Below are 20,300 nucleotides of genomic sequence, written 5' to 3'. Positions count from 1 at the left end.
TCCCTCTAAACTTTCAGCTCATACAAGGAGAAGACTGATCAGAGATGCAGCCAAGAGGCCCATGATCACTCTGGATGAACTGCAGAGATCTACAGCTGAGGTGGGAGACTCTGTCCATAGGACAACAATCAGTCGTATATTGCACAAATCTGGCCTTTATGGAAGAGTGGCAAGAAAGCCATTTCTTAAAGATATCCATAAAAAGTGTCGGTCAAAGTTTGCCACGAGCCACCTGGGAGACACACCAAACATGTGGAAGAAGGTGCTCTGGTCAGATGAAACCAAAATTGAACTTTTTGGCAACAATGCAAAACGTTATGTTTGGCGTAAAAGCAACACAGCTGAACACACCATCCCCACTGTCAAACATGGTGGTGGCAGCATTATGCTTTGGGCCTGCTTTTCTTCAGCAGGGACAGGGAAGATGGTTAAAATTGATGGGAAGATGGATGGAGCCAAATACAGGACCATTCTGGAAGAAAACCTGATGGAGTCTGCAAAAGACATGAGACTGGGACGGAGATTTGTCTTCCAACAAGACAATGATCCAAAACATAAAGCAAAATCTACAATGGAATGGTTCAAAAATAAACATATCCAGGTGTTAGAATGGCCAAGTCAAAGTCCAGACCTGAATCCAATCGAGAATCTGTGGAAAGAACTGAAAACTGCTGTTCACAAATGCTCTCCATCCAACCTCACTGAGCTCGAGCTGTTTTGCAAGGAGGAATGGGAAAAAATGTCAGTCTCTCGATGTGCAAAACTGATAGAGACACCCCAAGCGACTTACAGCTGTAATCGCAGCAAAAGGTGGCGCTACAAAGTATTAACTTAAGGGGGCTGAATAATTTTGCACGCCCAATTTTTCAGTTTTTGATTTGTTAAAAAAGTTTGAAATATCCAATAAATGTCGTTCCACTTCATGATTGTGTCCCACTTGTTGTTGATTCTTCACAAAAAAATACAGTTTTATATCTTTATGTTTGAAGCATGAAATGTGGCAAAAGGTCGCAAAGTTCAAGGGGGCCGAATACTTTCGCAAGGCACTGTGTGTATATATATATATATTTTTTTTTATTTAACCTTTTATTTAACTAGGCAAGTCAGTTAAGAACAAATTCTTCTTTACAATGACTGCCTACTGGGGAACAGTGGGTTAACTGCCTTGTTCAGGGGCAGAATTATGTAATTTTTACCTTGTCAGCTTGGATTCGATCTAGCAACGCTTCGGTTACTGGCCCAACACAAACCACTAGGCTACCTGGGGTTTGTCACACTACTGAACCAACCCTGACCTGAGCCAAACCAGGCATCTCCCGGGGACCTGGACAAATGTCTAATATTGCAGTGGATGTATAGCAGCCTTTAATAGTCCACAAGGGGTCACACTTCACAAAGGATTGGGTCTTTACAAAGATTTTAAAATAATGGTTTTGAAAGACCAGTTCTTATTGGCTTTTGGCTGATTTGTTTTATGATGTGTGACACATTAAGGATTATATTTACAGGCATATGCCATAAAGATGGCACAGTATGGGATGGCTGCTGTTTTATGGGCTCTTAATCAACTGCTATTTTGGTCATTTTCAGCATTTTTTTTTGTAACTTATTTTGCATATAATGTTGCTGCTACTGTCTCCTATGACCGAAAAGAGCTCCTGGAAATCAGAACCGTGATTTCTCACCTTGAACTGGATGAAGGATTTCTCTTTAATGAGTCGTGCGAGAGGGATTTACTCCAGACACCCGAATAGACCCTCATCCCCGTCATTCACAGGAGAAAAAGAACGACTGCGCAATCTCGCTCTCCGCAGCCGATGGAAGACCTTTTAAACAGGTCAACATTCACAAGGCCGCAGGGCGGATTACCAGAACGTGCATTCTGAGCATGCGCTGACCAACTGTCAAGTGTCTTCACTGATATTTTCAACCTCTCCCTGTCTGAGTCTGTAATACCAACATGTTTCAAGCAGACCACCATAGTCACTGTGCCCAAGAACACTAAGGTAACCTGCCTAAATGACTACCGACCCGTAGCACTTATGTCTGTAGCCATGAAGTGCTTTCAAAGGCTGGTCATGGCTCACATCAACACAATTATCCCAAAAACCCTAGACCCACTCCAATTTGCATACCGCCCCAACAGATTCATAGATGATGCAATCTCTATTGCACACCACACTGCCCTTTCACACCTGGACAAAAGGAACATCTATGTGAGAATGCTATTAATTGACTACAGCTCAGTGTTCAACACCATAGTTCCCTCAAAAGCTCATCACATTGACTTTGTACTGGTACACCCTGTATATAGCCTTGCTATTGTTATTTTACTGCTGCTCTTTAATTATTTGTTACTTTTATATGGGTCTTCCAAATGGACAATGACCCCAAGCATACTTCCAAAGTTGTGGCGAAATTGCTTAAGGACAACAAAGAGTGGTCATTGGAGTGGCCATCATAAACTTTGACCCCAATCCTATAGAAAATTTGTATAAAGAACTGAAAAAGCCTGTGCGAGGAAGGAGGCCTACGAACCTGACTCAGTTACATCAGCACTGTCAGGAGGAACTTATTGTGGGAAGCTTGTGGAAGGCTACCTGAAATGTTTGACCCATGTTAAACAATTTAAAGGCAATGCTACCAAATACTAATTGAGTACATGTAAACTTCTGACCCTCTGGGAATGTGATGAAAGAAATAAAAACTGAAATAAATCATTCTCTCTACTATTATTCTGACATTTCACATTATTAAAATAAAGTGGTGACCCTAACTGACCTAAGACAGGGCATGTTTACTATTATTAAATGTTAGCAATTGTGAAAAACTGAGTTTAAATGTAGTTGGCCAAGGTGTATGTAAACTTCCGACTTCAACTGTACCTACCTCATCCCCATATTTTTGTTTGTTTTTCTGCTCTTTTGCACACCAGTATTTCTACTTGCACATCCTCATCTGTGCATAGATCACTCCAGTGTACATTTCTAAATTGTAATTTCTTTGCCACTATTGGCCTTTTTTATTGCCTTGCCTCCTTCATTTGCACACATTATATAGATTTTTCTATTGTGTTATTGACTGTACATTTGTCTATCCCATGTGTAACTCTGTGTTTTTGTTTTTGTCGCACTGCTTTGCTTTATCTTGGCCAGGTCGCAGTTGTAAATGAGAACTTGTTCTCAACTGGCCTACCTGGTTAAATAAAGGGGAAATAAATACAAAACATGGTTGGCCAACTCCCTGGACAAAATGGCTGACATTTATCCCATCATAAGAAGGTTCATGTCCGTTCTAGTATTCAAATTCTTAATTCTATGGTGGCCACTTTCAGGGAGCCACTAATCCCCCCCCCACCCCATTGTATATTTTTTATTTTGGGGGTTGGGGGCTGCCAAATCCTGTCCCCCCTTGCGTGTTTGTGTGGTAGGCCAGTGGGCTACTCCCCTCTCAGATAAGCACTTTTTTTTCATAAATTGAGAGTGACGTACAGAAGATAATCTTACTTCTATTCTGACTGATTTAGTCCAGTGTTTAAAGTCCAGTGGTTTTACAGATTCAAACCGTCCTCTTAAAACACGGGCAAAAAAGGTTTCCCTCTCTGTCAACATGCTGTGCAATATTGTGTTACAATTTCCCCAAAACAGTGCCTTCAGAAAGCATTCACACCCCTTGACTTATTCCACGTTTTGTTGTGTCTCAGCCTAAACTCAAAATGGATGAAATAGATTTTTATCTCTCACCCATCTACGTACACACAATAACGACAAAGTGAAAACACGTTTTTAGAAATCTTTGCAAATGTTTTGAAAAAATAAACACAGATATCTAATTTACCTAAGTATTCACACCCCTGAGTCAATACTTTGTAGAAGCAACCTTGGTAGCAATTACAGCTGTGAGTCTTTCTGGGTGGGTATCTTAAGAGCTTTTCACACCTGGATTGTGCAACATTTGCCCTTTATTATTTTCAAACTTCTTCAAGCTCTGTCAAATTGGTTATTGATCATTGTTAGACAACCATTTTCAGGTCTTGCCATAGATTTTTGAAAAGATTTATAAAAACTGTGACTCGGCACTCATGAACATTCACTGTCTTGCTGAAAGGTGAATTAATCTCCCAGTGTCTGGTGGAAAGCAGACTGAACCAGGTTTTCCTCGAGGATGTTGCATGTGCTTAGCTCCATTTGTTTATTTTTCATTGTGAAAACTCTCATGCCGTGCACTCACAGACACCATCATGGGACAGATCCAAAAAGATGAATCTATCATTCTTACCAGGAGCATTACCATTGGTTTGACTTCACTAGCCAGTTCACTCTTCTACCACTAGAGAGCCCATATTTCTCTGGGGAAGAAGAGCTGTAGGTAGGCTTTTTTCACTCTCTCTCCAAAACTGTCTGTGTGTACCAATGTATTTTTGGTTTTCTCTCTAGTACTCTAAGTCCAGTGTGGATGAGGTGTTTCATTCCCCCTCCCTGACCTACTAGTTCCTGCCCAGTCCCACCTCCTCTCTGTTGTCCCTGTCCTTCAGAGCCCGCTACTCACTCCTGGACAGTCCACCACTGACCTCACAGAGTCAATGGCAGGCAGCTTCTAGTTATATTTTTAATCATTTGTAAAAAAACATTCTAATATAAAGAATTCATATCTTGAATTAAAAAATCTTCTGATTTAGATCGTGTTTGTGTATAATTCATATTTCAATTAGCTTAAATTATATTTTAAAGGTATGTTTGACATATTTAGACTATGGTCAAACTATGCTTGCGCTCTCCGCGTATGAGTCATAAAAGGACACTTTAATGATAGCCCTATGCCTTAGCATTGATGTGGTACGGTAGAGAGTTCCCAAAACATGTGCGCAAGCCCAATGCTATCATTAAAGTAAACCTCAGGAAGTTTCCCAGACCTCCAGCATGTGGAACTACTCCCCACTGGCAGCACTACCATCAGTCCATCTACCACACACCAATTAGGTAGTCAGAGATGGGTGTGTAATTGTGCACCGTAGGTACAGCTGTGGAGCTGTGGAAGACACCAGCATACTTTTTATTGTGTTGTTAGGCACTTTGAAGTTAAGCAACATAATAATGAGAAAGATGAATGTTTGTTTACGGACATTTTAGTGTTTTCCCCCTGTAGTATCAGATCTGCTACTGAGGCGGTAGTTGCCTCAACTTGCTGAGTCCACCCCAGAGTTGATCAAATCAGAGGATTGATTGCATCAACTCACTTAGATAATTCCTTTGACGATACAGCAGTAGCAATATAAGGATGTAACATCTATAGAAGAGACAGGAGTGCGTATGATGGAGCTGTTGCTGTATGTTCAGAGCCATATTCCTGTAAAGCTTAGAGAAGACCTCATGTCTAATGTTGTTGAAGTGTTGTGGTTGCAAGTTCACCGGCCTCATCTAAAGCCTTTTCTTTTGGGGTGTTGCTATAGGCCACCAAGTGCTAACAGTCAGTATCTGGGTAGCCTCTGCTGAGTGCCTCACAACCAGATGTTCTGGTTTTGGGGGGAAATGGAGAGAGAGCCTGTGACATTACTTCCAGTTTTGGACGTTAACAAGGCAACACTCCATCTTCACTCCTCCTCCACGTTTACTGGATTGGGTGAACAGTGCAGAGGAGAACCTCCCATGACAGTTTTTTCCCTTCTCGTCAAGACCAGTATGTAGGGGATCTAGTTTCAGGCATTTATTTTATGCCTACTACATTTGGTTAGTATCTGGATAATTTGAGTGAAATGCCTGATAATGGATGTCTAAGAGAGAGGTCTATTTTCTGGGTGACCTGAATATAGACTGTTTTTCATCAAGCTGTCCACTCAAGAAAAAGCTTCAAACTGTAACCAGTGCCTGTAATCTGGCTCAAGTTATCAGTCAACCTACCAGAGTGTTCATTCACATGTATTGATTACATTTTGACTAATGCTGCAGAACTTTGTTCTACAGCTGTATCCGTACCCATTGTATGTAGTGACCATAATATAGTGGCTTTATCCAGAAAAGGCAAAGATCCAAAGGTTGGGCCTAAAATAGTGCATAAGATATCATACAAAATGTTTTGTAATAATTCCTATGTTGAAGATGTAAAAAAGATTTGTTGGTCTGATGTGCGTAATGAGGAGCATCCAGAAGCTGCACTAAATGCATTTATGAAATTGTTTCTTCCAGTTATTGATAAGCATGCACCTATTAAGAAACTGACTGTTAGAACTGTTGAGGCTCTGTGTATGGATGAAGTATTGAAAAATGTTATGGTTGAGAGAGATGAAGCAAAATGAGTGGCTAATAAGTCTGGCTGCACAGCTGATTGGCAAACTTACTGTAAATTGAACAATTGGGACTAAACTGAACAAAAATAAGAATAAACTGTATTATATTATAAACTAAGATAAATTAAATAAAGTATGATGGGAAAAAAGCTTTGGAGTACATTAAATGAAATTACCGACAAAGACATTCAAATCCATCTTTCACTGAATCAGAAGGCTTGTTCATCACAAAACCTTCTGATATTGCCAATTATTTGAATGACTATTTTTGGCAAAGTAAGCAAACTCAGACATGAAATGCCAACAACAAACTGTGAGCGGTCATATTCATACAGAAAATACCAAATAATAAAATAAAAACGTTGTCATTTTGAATTATGTGAAGTTAGTGTGGTAGAGGTGGAAAATTGATTGTTGTCCATCAATAATGAGAAACCACCTGATATTGGCAACTTAGATGGAAAGCTACTGAGGATGGGAGCATTTTTGGATTGTTTTTGGAAACAATTGTGTTTGACCAGATACAATGCTATTTCACTGTGAACAAATTAACACCTGACTTTCAGCATACTTACAGAGAAGGGCACTCAAAATGTACTGCACAGACACAAATGACTGATGATTGGCTGAAATTGATAATACGAAGATGGTGGACGCTATATTGTTAGACTTTAGTGTAACCTTTGATATTATTGACCATAATCTGTGATTGGAACAACTTTACTTCCTCTACGATATCATGGGTTGATAGCTATCTATCCAATAGAACACAGTCTTCTGTAATGCAAGATTATCTAATGTAAAACAGGTAAAGTGTGTTATTCCGCAAGACACCTGTCTTGGTCCTTTACTGTTCTCTATTTTTATTACTGATCTACCACTAGCCTTAAACAAAGCGTGAGTGTCAATGTATGCAGATGATTCAACATCAGCAACCACAGCCAAGGAAATCACTGTAACCCTAAACAGAGAGTTACAGTCAGTTTTGGAATGGGTGGCTAGTAATAACTAGTCCTGTACATATCTAAAACTAAAATGATTGTATTTTGAATGATGTCTTTCATTAGATTGTACGTTGTTGTGGTCAAGGCGTGTTGATTCAATGATTGTAAAGATTGGGTTAGGGCTGTCTGTGATAAAGAGTTGCTCTGCTTTTTTGACACCACACTCCACAAAGCAAGTTCTGCAGGCTCTAGTTTTATCTGATCTTGATTATTGTTCAGTCATATGGTCAAGTGCCGCAAAGAAAGACCTAGTTAAGCTGCAGCTGGCCCAGAACAGAGCGGCATGTCTTGCTCTTCATTGTAATCAGAGGACTAATATTAATAGTATGCATGCCAGTGTCTCTTGGATTAGAGTTAAGGAAAAACTGACTGCATCCCTTCTTGTTTTTATAAGAAGCTTTGTGTTGGAAATTCCAAATTGTCTGTAATCAAATAATATGCACTTCTGACAAACATACATTTTATTTTATTTATTTATTTCACCTTTATTTAACCAGGTAGGCAAGTTGAGAACAAGTTCTCATTTACAATTGCGACCTGGCCAAGATAAAGCAAAGCAGTTCGACACATACAACAACACAGAGTTACACATGGAGTAAAACAAACATACAGTCAATAATACAGTAGAAAAGTAAGTCTATATACAATGTGAGCAAATGAGGTGAGATAAGGGAGGTAAAGGCAAAAAAAAAAAGGCCATGGTGGCGAAGTAAATACAATACAGCAAGTAAAACACTGGAATGGTAGATTTGCTGTGGAAGAATGTGCAAAGTAGAAATAAAAATAATGGGGTGCAAAGGAGCAAAATAAATACATATATACAGTAGGGGGAGAGGTAGTTGTTTGAGCTAAATTATAGATGGCTATGTACAGGTGCAGTAATCTGTGAGCTGGTCTGACAGCTGGTGCTTAAAGCTAGTGAGGGAGATAAGTGTTTCCAGTTTCAGAGATTTTTGTAGTTCGTTCCAGTCATTGGCAGCAAAGAACTGGAAGGAGAGGCGGCCAAAGGAAGAATTGGTTTTGGGGTGACCAGAGAGATATACCTGCTGGAGCGCGTGCTACCAGTGGGTGCTGCTATGGTGACCAGCGAAATGAGATAAGGGGGGACTTTACCTAGCAGGGTCTTGTAGATGACCTGGAGCCAGTGGGTTTGGCGACGAGTGTGAAGCGAGGGCCAGCCAACAAGAGCGTACAGGTCGCAGTGGTGGGTAGTATTTGGGGCTTTGGTGGCAAAATGGATGGCACTCTGATAGACTGCATCCTATTTATTGAGTAGGGTATTGTAGGCTATTTTGTAGATGACATCGCTGAAGTCGAGGATTGGTAGAATGGTCAGTTTTACAATGGTATGTTTGGCAGCATGAGTGAAGGATGCTTTGTTGTGAAATAGGAAGCCAATTCTAGATTTAACTTTGGATTGGAGATGTTTGATATGTGTCTGAGTCTGGAAGGAGAGTTTACAGTCTAACCAGACACCTAGGTATTTGTAGTTGTCGGTCAGAACCGTCCAGAGTAGTGATGTTGGACGGGTGGGCAGGTGCAGGCAGCGATCGGTTGAAGAGCATGCATTTAGTTTTACTAGTAATTAAGAGCAATTGGAGGCCACGGAAGGAGAGTTGTATGGCATTGAAGCTCGTCTGGAGGGTTGTTAACACAGTGTCCAAAGAAGTGCCAGAAGTATACAGAATGGTGTCGTCTGCGTAGAGGTGGATCAGAGACTCACCAGCAGCAAGAGCGACATCAGTGATGTATACAGAGAAGAGAGTCGGTCCAAGAATTGAGCCCTGTGGCACCCCCATAGAGACTGCCAGAGGCCCGGACAACAGGCCCTCCGATTTGACACACTGAACTCTATCAGAGAAGTAGTTGGTGAACAAGGCGAGGCAATCATTTGAGAAACCAAGGCTATCGAGTCTGCCGATGAGGATGCAGTGATTGACAGAGTCGAAAGCCTTGGCCAGGTCAATGAATACGGCTGCACAGTATTGTTTCTTATTGATGGCGGTTAAGATATCGTTTAGGACCTTGAGCGTGGCTGAGGTGCACCCATGACCAGCTCTGAAACCAGATTGCATAGCGGAGAAGGTACAGTGGGATCTGTTTGTTGACTTGGCTTTCGAAGACATTAGAAAGGCAGGGTAGGATAGATATAGGTCTGTACCAGTTTGGGTCAAGAGTGTCCCCCCCTTTGAAGAGGGGGATGACCGCAGCTGATTTCCAATCTTTGGGAATCTCAGACGACACGAAAGAGAGGTTGAACAGGCTAGTAATAGGGGTTGCAACAATTTCGGCAGATAATTTTAGAAAGAAAGGGTCCAGATTGTCTAGCCCGGCTGATTTGTAGGGGTCCAGAATTTGCAGCTCTTTCAGAACATCAGCTGACTGGATTTGGGAGAAGGAGAAATGGGGAAGGCTTGGGCGAGTTGCTGTGGGGGGTGCAGTGCTGTTGACCGGGGTAGGGGTAGCCAGGTGGAAAGCATGGCCAGCCGTAGAAAAATGCTTATTGAAATTCTCAATTATCGTGGATTCATCAGTGGTGACAGTGTTTCCTATCCTCAGTGCAGTGGTTAGCTGGGAGGAGGTGTTCTTATTCTCCATTGACTTTACAATGTCCCAGAACTTTTTTGAGTTTGTGTTGCAGGAAGCACAACGCCTCTTCCCTAGCTGACCTAAGTATGTGTATGTAAAGTAATATGTTTTTCCTAAGTTTTGTCAGTACAAGAGCTTGGATCTATATACAATTCTACATCCTAAACAGAATCCTGGGAGGTCCAATCAAATAGAGATGGCTGCTGCATGGAGCGTCCAATCAGAGTGCGTTAGAGACCGCTGCCAGTCCGAAAGAGGAATAACCTCCCACATTCCTCCAGCCACCAGTCACGGTACTGACTAATGATCATTAAACAAAACTATTCCTTAATGAGGGAGTATTGTGTAATCAGATGTGTCAGATTTCTCACACTCCATGTTAAATTCTTTTGGCACTGTTAGATCCTAGCCTTAGGGGCATTTGCCTGTGTGTGGAGCAGAGTTGAGGTAATGTTTGGCCTGACTTACCACAGCTGATATCTCCACCGCCAGCAGTTGCAGTGGAGTACATTGTGCTGATATTTGTGTCATCCACATCACTATCCCTGACTTCCCCAGACCCAACGTGAAGATTGCTGCCTGCTGTCTTCTGTTTCAAGGCTGTCCATCAACATATGCCCTAAAGGTTTAATTGCGAAACTGAAATGCTAACAATACAGTCCTTGTTTTGTCCCACAGCTTTTCCCAGACCACCATCTCCTTCTGCTCCAGGAGCTGCAGAAGCCAGTCGGCAGCCTTCTGAATCTCCCCGGTCCCGGCCACACAGGTCAAATCAACACCCTGGTCCTTTGTTATGGTTATTATACTCTACACACAGTCATTGAACGTGTTGCTAATCATTGACATTATGTTCAAGGTTTATGGCAGGTATTGTGTTTTGAGATTGGTCTTCACAAATCAGCAAAATGCTTGAGTGCTAGCTCCCTCAACACTGCAGTACAATAACCAAAACCAATGATAAAGAGTCAAAACAAAAACAACAAGTAATAGAAGAGGTAGTATGCATAGTAATATCCTGAAATGTACAAAATAGGATATATAGTATAAATAATGAATGTGCTATGTCAAGTATGACTGTATTTACACATATAAAGAGGGTAATGTCTTGGTTGCGCAGTTGAATAAATAATATATAATAGAACAGCAGTGTTGAGTGTGTGTGTGTGTGTGTGTGTGTGTGTGTGTGTGTGTGTGTGTGTGTGTGTGTGTGTGTGTGTGTGTGTGTGTGTGTGTGTGTGTTGGATGTATGGAGGGTTGGATGGGTTGGAGGGTTGGAAGGGTTGGATGTATGGAGAGGAAGTGCAAATAGTCTCTATGGTACAGGTCTGTGCAGGGAGACAGCTAGGTTAAGCTGTTCAGCAGTCTCAAGGCCTGGTGGTAGAAGCTGTCTTGGAGCCTGTTGGTCCGAGACCCGATGCTCTGATACCGCTTGCCAGATGGTAACAGTGACATTACTATCATCTGGTCAGGTTCCTCAGAAAGTTAGGCAGCCAGTGGTGTCTCGTCCCCGTACCTCACCAGGGACAGGAAGAGGGAGGCGGACCGCTGTTGTCTCTAAAGCCCCATCTATACCTGCTGCTAACATGCATCCTTCGTCCTGATCTTGTCCTGATCTTGCCCCTTCACACTTATAAGATTTAATCAAAAATCAGTTCCCAATGTGTCTTATAATTGTCTACACCTGACAAAAAAATGTGTTCACAATCAGAATGTGGACAAGATCAGGACAAAGGTATAAACAGGGCATTAGAGCAGTTCCAGAGAGAGCTCATCTGACCGCAAGCAGCCCTCCCAGGGGCCTCAGAGGAGGGACAGTTCTCATAGCCCACCTGCAGCCAAAGGTTAAAAGGTCAAGGCACAGTATATACAGCACAGCCAATAATTATTCTAAAATTACATGAGTTGGTAGTCTGATATGCTAGCTGGGTGTACATTATCAAAGGTAGTTTATGTATGTAGTTCTGTCCTTGAGCTGTTCTTGTCTAATGGTGTTCAGTATTATGTCATTCTGTATTATGTTTCATGTTTTGTGTGGACCCCAGGAAGAGTAGCTGCTGCTTTTGCAACAGCTAATGGGGATCCTAATAAAATACCAAATATCCCAAAAATGTTTTAGAGATTGTGGAGTTAAATACAGTTAAATATATTCAGTCAAAACATTCATATTTACAATTGAAAACTGAAACATGAATAGTCCCACCAGTGGAGTACACCTGGGGATGTACTTGGGACTTGTATGCATGATATGTTTAGTTCAGCGATTACTTTGCATCAGTAAATGCTTAACAGCAGAGAGGGAAAATTAGTCATCCTTTCCATGGTGTTGCTAATGGTCAATAAAACAATTTTCACACTCCAGTAATCTATCCATGGTTTACACTATAGAATGACTAATCACACTAGACAAGTGCTTCAGCTGTAACATTGAAACAAAAGACCAAACATAGTGTATTTATATGTGATGATATATGAGATTTGTTTTCTGTATTCCTACAGCATGCAGACGATTTCTCTGTCCTAGATGTGGAGTCAGAGGATGTCAAAGCTCAGGACTATTTCTCAAGAACTGCCAGATACCTATATTTTTTTCAGACTCATTTTTGTTGTTGTTTTTAAAGCGACTTTGAAATTCTACTTATAATGAAAACTGCTAAGTAAAATCAATCTATTATTATTATTATTACTACACTGACTGTAAAGGGGTTGCCATGAATTTGACAGTTTTTTACAGGCAGCTCAGTGGCAAGAAAAATTTGGTATTTCATATTACAGTACACCTATATAAATATGGTATCAAAACTGTGTAATGACTGTGTATTAATGACACACGGAACAATTGACTGTATTATACTGTAAAGGAGGGGTTTGTATTTCACAGTATTTTACTGCACAAGGAATTGGTACAAGCAGGTAGACTGTTTAGTTAAATATGTTTACACATTACAGCCTATGAATGAATAGTTTGTGTTTTATATCACTTGTCTTCATGAGGGCACAGGGCGAGACCCAGATGCAGACACGGGAGGTAGACTGTTCGAGTCTCTGATATTTATTAGTATCCAAGGGGCAGGCAAGAGAATGGTTATGGACAGGCAAAAAGATCATAACAAAGTCAGAGTCCAGGTGGTACAGAGTGGCAGGCAGGCTCGAGGTCAGGGCAGGCAGTATGGTCAGGCAGGCGGGTTCAGAGGCAAGGGTCAAAACCGGGAGGAATAGCAAAAACAGAGAAAAGGAAAAAGCAGACGCACGGAGGAACACGCTGGTTGACTTGACAAAACAAAACGAACTGGCACAGACAGACAGAAAACACAGGTAGAAATACCCAGGGGATGGAGGGTGGAGACAAGCACAAGGACAGGTGAAACAGATCAGGGCGTGACAGTCTTTCTAGAGGCCTCAACAAAGGTGTCCAAACTGGCAACAACTCCAAGACAAAACAGACCAAAAAGACATGGAAAAATTCTCAACCGTTTAAGGTTTAAGACTTGCTGCCATTCCAATCTGTCCCCTATAAATGTGAAATTTATGGGCCACTATAACCACATAGGAGTAAAATTGGTACAGCATACTTACTCACAGATGCAACAAATATATCCTCTTACAAGGCATGCCTCAAAATATGTTAATTAGCCAGAAACAACAATACCATGCACCCACTACTGGTCAAAAGGTTTTTGTGCTCCAAAGATATGGTACAGTACTGCATTCTGTGGGGTGGAATTACAGTACCATTAGAAATACAGCAATTATTTCACAGGTCACAACATTTCCCCACAATGCACCATAATTTAGAGTATGCTGCAGTAAAACGTTTCAGAGTATTTTACTGTTGATAATACCCACAATTATTGTGTAAATGACCGTTTTTCCATTACAGTGTACTTACAGTCAAAATCATGATTTACCTCCGTCCATCATTTAATTAACACCGATATGTACTTGGTATTAGGCAGGAGTGTCAGGTCCCTGAGTATCTCTGAAGACCCAGATATGACCACAGTGGATGAGTCTTTGCTTGCAAAATGACAGTCATTGACCAATCCAGGGATGAAGGTGAGAATCCTTTACCTAATCTATGTAAACTGGTATTGTTCCTAAAATTATCACCCTCTATAAATCTGGGGATCCAAGATCTTTTACAAATTATCACCCAATATCTGTACTAACATGTTTTTCAAAAATGGTAGAAAAATTGGTGTTTAATTCTTAAAGATCCGCCCCTTAATTTAAATTTTCGCATAAAATGACATATCCAAATCTAACTGCCTTAAAGCAGGCATTAAAGCAAGGATATGCATATTCTTGATACCATTTGAAAGGAAACGCTTTGAAGTTTGTGGAAATATGAAATGAATGTAGGGGAATATAACACAGATCTGGTAAAAGAAAATACAATGACAAAAACGACCGTTTTTTGTATTTGTTTTGTACCATCATCTTTGAAATGCAAGAGAAAGGCCATCATGTATTATTCCAGCCCAGGCACAATTTAGGTGTTGGCCAATAGATGGCAGCAGTGTACGCACAACGTTTTAGACTGATCCAATGAACCATTGCATTTCTGTTCAAAATGTTGTATCAAGACTGCCCAAATGTGCCGAATTGGTTTATTACTAACTTTTCATGTTCATAACTGTGCACTCTCCTCAAACAATAGCATGGCATTATTTCACTGTAATATCTACTGTAAATTGGTAAGTGCAGGTAGTTAACAAGAATTTAACCTTTTTGCCAATATCAGATATGTCTATGTCCTGAGAAATGTTCTTGTTAATTAGCTCAACCGTTCCGTGAAGGACCCACCAATCCTGAAGATGTTTTAAGAGAATGTTAATAAGAATAATTCTATAAGAGCATCAATATAGTTTTCGTAAAAATTACTCCACAGATATGGCTCTTTACAGGGCTTTACAGCCCCGAACAACAATGAATACACTCTTGGCTTCTTTTTAGAGTTATCCAAAGCGTTTGACACGGTTGATCATTAAATATTACTTTCTAAATTGCATTATTACTATTTTCATGATTATACATGTGATTGGCTATATAGTTTTTTTTTTACCCCTTTTTTCTCCCCAATTGGGTACAGTCTCATCTCTGCAACTCCCACACGGACTCGGGAGAGGTGAAGGTCGAGAGCCATGCGTCCTCCGAAACACAATCCAACCAAGCCGCACTGCTTCTTGACACAATGCACATCCAACTCGGAAGCAAGCCGCACCAATGTGTCAGAGGAAACATTGTACACCTGGCGACCTGGTCAGCATGCACTGCACCCGGCCCGACACAGGAGTCGCTAGTGTGTGATGAGACAAGGATATCCCTGCCGGCCAAACCCTCCCTAACCCGGATGACACTGGGACAATTGTGCGCCGCCCCATGGGCCTCCCGGTCATGGTCAGCTGCGACAGAGCCTGGGCTCAAACCCAGAATCTCTGGTGGCACAGCTAGCACTGCGATGCAGTGCCTTAGACCACTGTGCCACCCAGGAGGACCATTGGCTACATAGTTATGTTTATGATAGAGAACAATGTGTTTATGCAAATGGCTGTGCATCTACCAGGGCCAAGACATCCTGTGGTGTGCCACAGGGTTGAATAATTGGACCTTTGTTGTTCCTAATTTAACCTTGAGCAATATCCTAGATGCAGTTTCACCCCTAAAAACGAAAAACATTTCTCATAAGAAACTAGCTCCCAGGTACACAGAAAATACCCGAGCTCTGAAGCAAGCTTCCAGAAAATTGGAAAGGAAATGGCGCCACACCAAACTGGAAGTCTTCCGACTAGTTTGGAAAGACAGTACCGTGCAGTACCGAAGAGTCCTTACTGCTGCTCGATCATCCTATTTTTCTAACTTAATTGAGGAAAATAAGAACAATCCGAAATTCCTTTTTGATACTGTCGCAAAGCTAACTAAAAAGCATTCCCCAAGAGAGGATGGCTTTCACTTCAGCAGTGATAAATTGGCCCTCTTATGTTGAACATAATAAACGGCTCTCTATCCACCGGATGTGTACCAAACTCACTAAAAGTGCCAGTAATAAAGCCTCTCTTGAAAAAGCCAAACCTTGACCCAGAAAATATAAAAAACTATCGGCCTATATCGAATCTTCCATTCCTCTCAAACATTTTTGAAAAGGCTGTTGCGCAGCAACTCACTGCCTTCCTGAAGACAAACAATGTATATGAAATGCTTCAGTCTGGTTTTAGACCCCATCATAGCACTGAGACTGCACTTGTGAAGGTGGTAAATTACCTTTTAATGGCATCAGACTGAGGCTCTGCATCTGTCCTCGTGCTCCTAGACCTTAGTGCTGCTTTTGATACCATCGATCACCACATTCTTTTAGAAAGATTGGAAACCCAAATTGGTCTACACGGACAAGTTCTGACCTGGTTTAGATCTTGGCTGTCGGAAAGATATCAGTTTGTCTCTGTGAATGGTTTGTCCTCTGACAAATCAACTGTACATTTTGGTGTTCCTCAAGGTTCCGTTTTAGGACCACTATTGTTTTCACTATATATTTTACCTCTTGGGGATGTCAATCGAAAACATAATGTTAACTTTCACTGCTATGCGGATGACACACAGCTGTACATTTCAATGAAACATGGTGAAGCCCCAAAATTGCCCTTGCTAGAAGCATGTGTTTCAGACATAAGGAAGTGGATGGCTGCAAACTTTCTACTTTTAAACTCGGACAAAACAGAGATGCTTGTTCTAGGTCCCAAGAAACAAAGAAATCTTCTGTTGAATCTGACAATTAATCTTGATGGTTGTACAGTCGTCTCAAATAAAACTGTGAAGGACCTCGCCGTTACTCTGGACCCTGATCTCTCTTTTGAAGAACATATCAAGACCATTTCAAGGACAGCTTTTTTCCATCTACGTAACATTGCAAAAATCAGAAACTTTCTGTCCAAACATGATGCAGAAAAATTCATCCATGCTTTTGTCACTTCTAGGTTAGACTACTGCAATGCTCTACTTTCCGGCTACCCGGATAAAGCACTAAATAAACTTCAGTTAGTGCTAAATACGGCTGCTAGAATCCTGACTAGAACCAAAAAATGTGTTCATATTACTCCAGTGCTAGCATCCCTACACTGGCTTCCTGTCAAGGCAAGGGCTGATTTCAAGGTTTTACTGCTAACCTACAAAGCATTACATGGGCTTGCGCCTACCTATCTCTCTGATTTGGTCCTGCCGTTACATACCTACACGTACGCTACGGTCACAAGACGCAGGCCTCCTAATTGTCCCTAGAATTTCTAAGCAAACAGCTGGAGGCAGGGCTTTCTCCTATAGAGCTCCATTTTTATGGAATGGTCTGCCTACCCATGTAAGAGACACAAACTCGGTCTCAACATTTAAGTCTTTACTGAAGACTCATCTCTTCAGTGGGTCATATGATTGAGTGTAGTCTGGCCCAGGAGTGGGAAGGTGAACGGAAAGGCTCTGGAGCAACGAACCACCCTTGCTGTCTCTGCCTGGCCGGTTCCCCTCTTTCCACTGGGATTATCTGCCTCTAACTCTATTACAGGGGCTGAGTCAATGGCTTACTGGGGCTCTTTTATACCGTCCCTTGAAGATGTGATCTTCCTGTCTGGGTTGCCCCCCATGCATCAGGACAACCTGACATGATGACTCCTTGCTGTCCCCAGTCCACCTGGCCGTGCTGCAGCTCAGGTTTCAACTGTTCTGCCTGGGGCTATGGAATCCTGACCTGTTCACCGGACGTGCTACCTGTCCCAGACATGCTGTTTTCAACTCTCTAGAGACAGCAGGAGTGGTAGAGATACTCTTAAGATCGGCTATGAAAAGCAGGACAGCCCCCACTCCGATGTCCGAGGCATCGGCCACCACCACGAACTGAAGGGGCAGGTAGGGATGTTTTAAGATATCAGCGTTATCAAGTGTACTATCTTCGAGCGGTCCGAGGGGAACGAAGAAGGCTGCAGCCTGAAGATGAGGGAGCACTGGGAGAGAAACGCTCTGCAGGTTCCAGAATCTCCAACATAGAGCTACGGAGGAGGTAAGAGAGGTTCTCATGACACCGGGGTAGGCTGGGAAGAAGCGCCGTTGGTGGCGGGGTTGCTGAGAGTCTGGGGGATTACTGTTGCGGCTTGCTACCTAGTTGGGAATCCACGGAATTGCTCCAGCAATGTATTGAATGCATGGTCATGGCGTTCTGCCAGGCCCTCCATAAGGTTTTGCAGTAACTCCTCGTGTCTTCCAATGGTGGCTCCTTGGAAGGAGACAGCGTTGCGAAGCTGGTCCGAGTCTGCTGGGTCGGTCATGGCCAGTTCGTACTATCACGGCTCAGGCTAAGACCCAGATGTAGAAACAGAAGGCGCATAGTATGAGTCTCAGAGTTTATTACAGTACAAGGGGCAAGCAATCGTCAAGGCAGGCAAAGAGTCAGGCAGGTACAGGACGGCAGACAGGATCAGGGTCAGGGCAGGCAGAAAGGTCAGAACTGGGAAGTTCTCTAGAGCACAGGAAACACAGGAACACGCTAGTAGGACTTGACGGGAAAATACGAACTGGCAACAGACAAACAGAAAACGCAGGTCTAAATACAGTAATGGGAGACACCTGGTGGGGGTTGGAGACAATCGCAAGACAGGTGAAACAGATCAGGGTGTGACACCTTCACCCTCCCCACTGCCGCACCTCACATTGTCAATTCTCTATCAGATACAGGGGTAACATACTCTGGAATTCTCATCTTCACTTTGCCAAAACAATCATCCCTCAATAACTTCAAGCGAAAACTGGGGGTCAGCCTGAAGAACCAAACTGCTCAGTAATCTCCTCCACATAGCCTAACTCTCACACACTCACATCACTGATCAATTAATTTATACATTTATAATTAGTAGTCTTTTAAAATCTGTTTTAACCAACCTTTAAAATTTGTGTACTTATGTATTGTGTATTGTTTTTTTGTGATGTGGTTTTCATATAAGACCTTGTGCTTCCAACCACACCATTTTTTTTAATTACATTTTTCTTTCTGTGTTGTTGTCTATCACTTGTTTTCTTTGATCTAAATAAATAAAGCTAAAAGTAAATCCAACATCATAACTTGAAGAAAGGCTACTGAGGGACTGCTTTCCCAAACACTGCAGAGGCTAAATCTACTTTCCCCACATTCCTACTGTGATGACATCTACTAGGTCAAATGCACACCATATCAGTCAAACCTACCTCACCAATAAAGCCCCAAAGTATACACTGGATGCTGTAGACCTAAACATGCAGTAACTCTCTTCGATAAACTAATGTTAACACCCGGTCTGAGCTACCAACTCATATTTTGACTACAAGAACTTAAATATTAAAGGTAGATGAAGCAATATGGTGTATGCAGAAAGTAAATTGTATAGTGGGTCAATTTCTGCAATAATTAAGACCGTTGAAGTGAGAGGCTCAACTTTTCCGCTGTTTTGGTCCCGCGGCTACCACGCTGTAACAGCTTGTAGTGAACCCGTGCACATGCACAGATACTGTGTGAAAGCGAAGTCTCGCATCTAGCCCATCTCAATATGGACGGTGTTGATCTTAGCTGAGTCTACCTTTAAAGTAAATTGTAATGTACAGTAAAACAAATTGTAAAAGAAAAATGTTTTCCCTGTAATCCGTCATACCAACAATGGCAGAAATTCATCAGATTTGTACATTTTCTTTGTAAACATTGTAAGAAGTAGTCCACAAAATATTTTTGGATACATTTGTCACAGGGAAGATTGGTGACCAACGTGGTCTTAGGGCAATTGGTATTATTCTGTGAGTAAATCTACTCCACTCCATTTAGTACTTTATATTATGTCACATTTGGTTACATTATGAGTGGAACAGCCGTCATACAATATCGTACGATTTACAAGACGTATTGTATCACACATCTTATCCTGTTGTACAATAGCATACCAATCGGATGATGTAACGTATTATATGTTAGTGTAATGAATGAAATTTACTTTGTGCATCTTATCTTTGGTGTCATAAACAATCCTTGGTTCCTGCCTGTGTCTGGTCAAGAGAGGAGAGGCTCTGGAGGAACATCGGGCAGAATGCCCAGAATATATTCTTTATGTTAAGATAGAGATGGAGCCAGTCACATGTGGAAACCGTTCCAATGAATCATGTTTATGTAGGTTTAGATAGCAGTATATAAGGCTCTATGTAAAGAACACCCTTTAAGATGCCCACTTCAGACTGGTGCTTATGCATCTAAGTTTGACTTAATTTAATATTGACTTTGAGTGTCCTGTCTAAGAATTTCCACAACATTGGTATTATACGTATTTTTCTGAGACCACATTGCTTAAATTACATGGAGAATTTAAATTGGTTGTTAGTGGAACTAATGACAAAGGTTAGGATCATTTACCTAAAAGGTTATGAGAACTAAA

Source organism: Oncorhynchus mykiss, chromosome 16 (assembly GCF_057628025.1).
Source record: "Oncorhynchus mykiss isolate SJ-2025 chromosome 16, ASM5762802v1, whole genome shotgun sequence".
NCBI classification, from domain to species: Eukaryota; Metazoa; Chordata; class Actinopteri; order Salmoniformes; family Salmonidae; genus Oncorhynchus; species Oncorhynchus mykiss.
The sequence above is the reverse complement of the archived record's forward strand: the minus strand, read 5'-3'. Positions refer to the sequence as shown.